Source organism: Rhincodon typus, unplaced genomic scaffold, assembly GCF_021869965.1.
Source record: "Rhincodon typus isolate 14 unplaced genomic scaffold, sRhiTyp1.1 hic_rhity00000057, whole genome shotgun sequence".
NCBI classification, from domain to species: Eukaryota; Metazoa; Chordata; class Chondrichthyes; order Orectolobiformes; family Rhincodontidae; genus Rhincodon; species Rhincodon typus.
The window spans coordinates 74758-80480 of record NW_025965695.1 but is presented as its reverse complement, the minus strand read 5'-3'; the positions used below and the strand labels follow the sequence as shown (position 1 = coordinate 80480).

Genomic DNA, 5723 nt, shown 5'->3' with positions numbered 1-5723 from the left:
GTGTTAGGGCATAATGTGTCCTCTTCGTGTTGCTATTTCGTAGGCACCTGCGGATGAAATTTCAGAGATATCTGTTCAAAACGAAGATTTTGTATTGGTGTTTTTCCTCTTTCTGCATAGTTCTGGGTCGTTGCAATGAGTGGTGGCTTTTTTAAATAGTGTCCGAACACAGCTTAGTTTGTGGACCACTGACCTGAGTTAGTTGCCAAATTAAATTTTCCGAACCCCTCGAGGCACTGAACCGTTGTGATGTGCAAAGGACAACACACAAAGGAGAGTCCTTGTGTGATTGATCCAATGTGATCTGTATACCAGGGTAAACAGTGAAGACTGGTCTTCAGCACCCACATTGAGCCTGGCTCCACTCGGCCTCCAGTCAACTCCCACAAACTACCATTGCCCTTCAATTTTCCTGGCCTCCCCTCTATTCTTTTTTTAAACCGATTGCACGTCAGGCAGTTGCAGCTGGCATTGCTGATGTGGAACTGTAACATGGAGTGAATCGATTTTAACTGGTCAATGACATAATTCTGCTTCTAAAGATCAGTCAATATTTCGTATTTATTACTGTAAATGTTAACCATTAACAGGCTGTGACAGTGAATGCACTGAATCGTAATCACTGGACGACCAGGAAAGATCTGTTTATGTCACTCAGGACACTGTCTGATTCGGCCTTGCATTCTCCCGTCTTTCTGCACATGATGGCCCTCAACTCTGTTTCGATTTTGTTCCATCTTGGTTTATAATACTCAAGGTCTCCAGTTATCTATTACTTTGTAATTTCTAATATATGAGACCCTCTTTCCACATCTACTTGATTGGCTCCATAGCTCAGTGGTTAGAGCACTATTTTCACAAATCCGGAGCCATCAGTTCGAGTCTCACCAAACAAGCCCCTTAAATATTGTCTGAAATTATGATAATATCATTTCCTCCACGGGCCAGAAATGTGTTTGAAATTCCACATTCCTGTTTGTCCTTCCACGTACTTGAGGAAGAGCATTTGCAATGTCAGGAGACAGCTGACGTGAGCAATGTTTGGCCGGAAGAGCGAGATGAAGCAGTATAAACTGCAGAGTGACAGATGAACATCGCGGGAGCAACACAAACCCGGGGCAGCCGCCGAATGCTTCCTTTCGTTGCTGTAAACAGATTCTAGTTTTGAAGTCTGAAATGGGACAATAGAGCCAAGTGAATGAAATTCTGCTTTCTGGGGGTTGCTCTCTCCTAAAGCCTCTGGCACTCTCGGTGGAAGGTGTCCTTGTTTGTTTCCTTCTGTGTGAGAAAATGAGGTTCACTTCCCCGACGGGGCATGAACACAGTTTTCCCATCTCAAACTTCAGTCTCATTGGTAGTGATGCGTGAGATTAAAATGGTACAGGGAAAATAACATTGAAATGAACACTTGAAACATGACAGCACACAAGGCTAAAAGGCCAAGTGCTGGAAACTGGGATGATCGGCCTCTTTCCAAACTGTAAAAACTCAATGATGCGATAATTTTGCAGGAGCAACTGATTGCCAATGAAATAAAAGCCAGAAGCTGTGTTATTAAGAAATGATACAAGTCTACTTGTTCCGAGGTGGTCTAGTGGTAAGGGTACAGTAGTTTCACCACTGTTGCCTGGACTCGAGCCCTGGTCAGGGAGTGAGGATTTACTATCCTCACAATAACAGCGGCAAAGGCCGAGCAGTGCCTGGAGGGAATCCTTTTAATGTCTCGGATCAATGAATGTCCTGGCCCCTTAAAGAAGGGAAGGTAGTTTAACTGTCTCTACTCAGTCGGACAGTTCACCCTTCATGTGCCTCTGATTCCCAGTTCTAACGATTCACAAAGTTGAGACGAGTGGAATTTAAAAAAAAATTCTGTTTCCTTTCCATTCCGAGGAGCTGCAATGATTGAGAGAGATAGTAGGAACTGCAGATGCTGGAGAATCCGAGACAACAAGGTGCAGGGCTGGATGAACACAGCAGGCCAAGCAGCATCATAGGAGCAGAGAGGCTGACGTTTCGGGCCTGGACCCTTCATCAGAAAAGGGGGAGGGGAAGGGGGTTTTGAAATAAATCGGGAGAGAGTGGGAGGCGGATAGAAGAAGGATAGAGGAGAGGATAGGTGGAGAGGAAACAAACAGGTCGAAGAGGCGGGGATGGAGCCAGTAAAGTGAGTGTAGGTAGGGAGTTAGGAAGGGGATAGGTCAGTCCAGGGAGGACGGACAGGTCAAGGGGGCGGGATGAGGTTGGTCGGTAGGAGATGGAGGTGCGGCTTGAGGTGGGAGGAGGGGATAGGTGGGAGGAGGAACAGGTTAGGGAGGCAGGGACGAGCTGGACTGGTTTTGGGATGCGGTAGGGGGAGGGGAGATTTTGAAACTTGTGAAATCCACATTGATACCATTGGGCTGCCGGGTTCCCAAGCGGAATATGAGTTGCTGTTCCTGCAACCTTCGGGTGGCATCGTTGTGGCACTGCAGGAGGCCCAAGATGGACATGTCGTCTGAGGAATGGGAGGGGGAGTTGAAATGGTTCGCGACTGGGAGGTGCAGTTGTTTATTGCGAACCGAGCGTAAGTGTTCTGCAAAGCGGTCCCCGAGTCTCCGCTTGGTTTCCCCGATGTAGAGGAAGCCACACCGGGTACAGCGGATGCAGTATACCACATTGGCAGATGTGCAGGTGAACATCTGCTTGATGTGGAAAGTCTTCTTGGGGCCTGGGATGGGGGTGAGGGAGGAGGTATGGGGGCAGGTGCAGCACTTCCTGCGGTTGCAGGGAAAAGTGTCTAGTGTGGTGGAGCTGGAGGGGAGTGTGGAGCGGACAAGGGAGTCACGGAGAGAGTTGTCCCTCCGGAAAGCAGATAAGGGTGGGGAGGGAAAGATGTCTTTGGTGGTGGGGTCGGATTGCAGATGGCGCAAGTGTCGGAGGATGATGCGTTGGATCCGGAAGTTGGTGGGGTGGTACGTGAGGACGAGGGGGATTCTTTTTTGGTTCTTATTGCTTGGACGGGGTGTGAGGGATGAGGTGCGGGAGATGTGGGAGACACGGTTGAGGGCGTTCTCGACCACCGAGGAGGGGAAGTTACGGTCCTTGAAAAACGAGGACAACTGAGATGTACGGGAGTGGAATGCCTCATCCTGGGAGCAGATGCGGCGGAGGCGAAGGATTGAGTGGTTTGGGAAGTTAAAAGGTGCCAAATGGCAGTGTATGGTTCTACTTCAGCTTCCACTCCTCTGATGATGCTGGGACACTGACTCCAATGTTCTCAGTGACATTTACTGATGTGAGGCATTGAAAGGATTCCAGTTCCTGCAGATCAGATTCAAACCTGATCAGGGCATCAGAACAGTGAGAAAGATGAGCTGGGAATTTTAAAGAAGTTGCAAATTGCGCTTCAGCCACAGAGACAGGGAGAGTGACGTCATAAACTCATGGCGTCATTCCCGTGCAGAAAGAAGCCGTTCAGCCCATCGAATCCACGGCGACTCTCTGTCGCTTGCATCTCTCTGAGGTTATTCACAATCGGTGGTATCTGTTCTAATAATGGTCAAATGTGTCTGTGCCGTGATGCTGTCTCCAACATGATTATCCTCTTGTTATTCATGTCTGAAACAGTGTGTGCAATTACTGCAGGTCTTGGTAAAAAAATCTGGAAGTAATAAGTTTCAACTACCCCAGTTTCGTCCCAACTTAGAGAAGACCAACAGTGAACAGGAGAAAACTGCTGAGATCTTGACAAGTGTGTCACCTCACCTGTGTCCCAATACGAAAGATTTATTGCAGACACCTGACATTCCCGCAAAACACAAACCGCACTTGTAAGGAATAGCAGAGGATGGTTTCGATCCATCGACCTCTGGGTTATGGGCCCAGCACGCTCCCGCTGCGCTACTCTGCTTGGTAGCAGAGGGTGCTTTTTAGGCTTTTCATTTGGCGCGCGGCATGTACCTTCAAGAATGAATTTTTAAAAAATCATTGTTGTTGTGTAATACCCTGTTGCGCTGATGTGTCTCGCCTGTGTAAACATAACCTTTGTCTAATGCCCCACATTCTGTTACTCCCACATTCAGATTTCACTCAGAATCACAAAATTTGTCACAACACAGATGGAGGCCATGCAGCCCAACTTCTCTGTGCCGCTGTCCACAATGAGCAAATGAGTGTCATTTCATGTAATTCTTTTGCCTTCTCTGTGTAACTCTGCCCATTGTTATTTGTGACATAACCATCAAATTTCCTTTTGTGTTGATTGAATCTGCGTCTTTAGTACTGTTAGACAGCGTTTTAGTGACCCTGCCACTCTCTGTTCAAAATTTCAGCTTTCTGTTCTCCAAGGAGAGCTTTCCCAAATTTCCCATCTAACTTCATTACGGACATTCCTCATACACGGTACCATTCACGTGAATCTGTTCAACGCTGTCTCCAATCACTTCGCATTCCCGCTTCCGCAAGTTACACGCCCTGAACCGAGCAATAATGCAGCTGGAATTTTCACTCAGAGTCAGAATGCGTGGGCAAACAACTTGAAACACTTGTTTTTCATTTGAACAAGCATTCTCTTTGGCTGTGTTCACTGCAATGGTACTTCTGCCTCATCCCCACTTCAGGCAACCCGACCTCATTTAACGAAGCTGGTTTTTCGGAAAGCTCTTTGGGCATTGTGGCGAAAGATACATAAGGCAGTTGGGCTCGTCCGCGACCTCTCGCATGTCATCATTATAAGGTACCCGACGCGAGAATCATAGCCCTAGACCAACGAGCCACACACGTTTACCAGAAAACCGGGACATGATGGAATAGTGGTAGTTTCGTTGGCGTGTGAATCCAGAGATCCGGATAACGTTCTGGGGACCCCGGTTCAAAACCACGGCAGATGGTGGAATTCGAATAGAATAAATATCTAGAATTAAGAATCTAATGATGGCTGTGAATCAATTGTTGGAGAAACCACATCTGGTTCACGGATGCCCTTTCGGAAAGGAAACTGCCATCTTTTCCTGGTCTGGCCTACCTGTGAGTCCAGACCCACAGGCAATATGGTTGACCATGTGTCTGAGTAATTGGGGATGGGCAATAAATGCTGGCCTAGCCAATGACGCCGTCATCCCGTGAATGAATATCCTATGAACGAATTTTAAAAATAATACTCGCCCCATAGATCAGAGGGATCTCAGGCTGAACTCGATCTCAACAAAATCAGATCACCTCAGTGAAGAATGGAGCAAGATACAGAACTCCAGGGATCGCCTGTAATTGGAACGCGAGACCTGTTCCTATTTACTCCATCCACATGGAACAGAACTATATCCCGAGACCAATGAACCAGCAACAGCTCAGATCCGTTAACACTGACGCAGCACTGAGTTTTAACAACAGCTTCTTCCCATTCTGAACCCCCGCTCCAAGGAGGCTCAGTTGGCACTATTCCCCCGGGGCTACGCTGTCTCCATTGACGGCTGGAGTAAACAATCTTTCACTGGCAGGCCGTGCTGGAGGAGAACAACACGAATGCGCTCTTCAGCTCCCTGCCAAACATGGACTTGCAGGACAGGGGAGGGGTGTGGTGAGAGTGGGAGGTATGGAAAGTGTGGAAGGTTGTGCAAAAGGGAGATTGTGCATGCAGAGAAACTAACATTCTGTTGGGAACTTTGTCCAAATTACCACATCTGAAACAGTGCGAAAAATTCAGAGTCGTTGGGAAAGATAGAATCTCTCCCAATCATGGGGATCTG

The 5723-nt window shown here is 47.7% G+C and overlaps 1 non-coding gene across 1 annotated transcript; it reads right to left on the bottom strand.

The window, feature by feature from the left end:
- Nucleotides 1-3817: 3817 nt before the first annotated feature.
- Nucleotides 3818-3889, bottom strand: trnam-cau. Its single transcript has one exon. It is a non-coding gene; the product is annotated as a tRNA-Met (tRNA).
- Between the last annotated feature and the right edge of the window lie 1834 nt (nucleotides 3890-5723).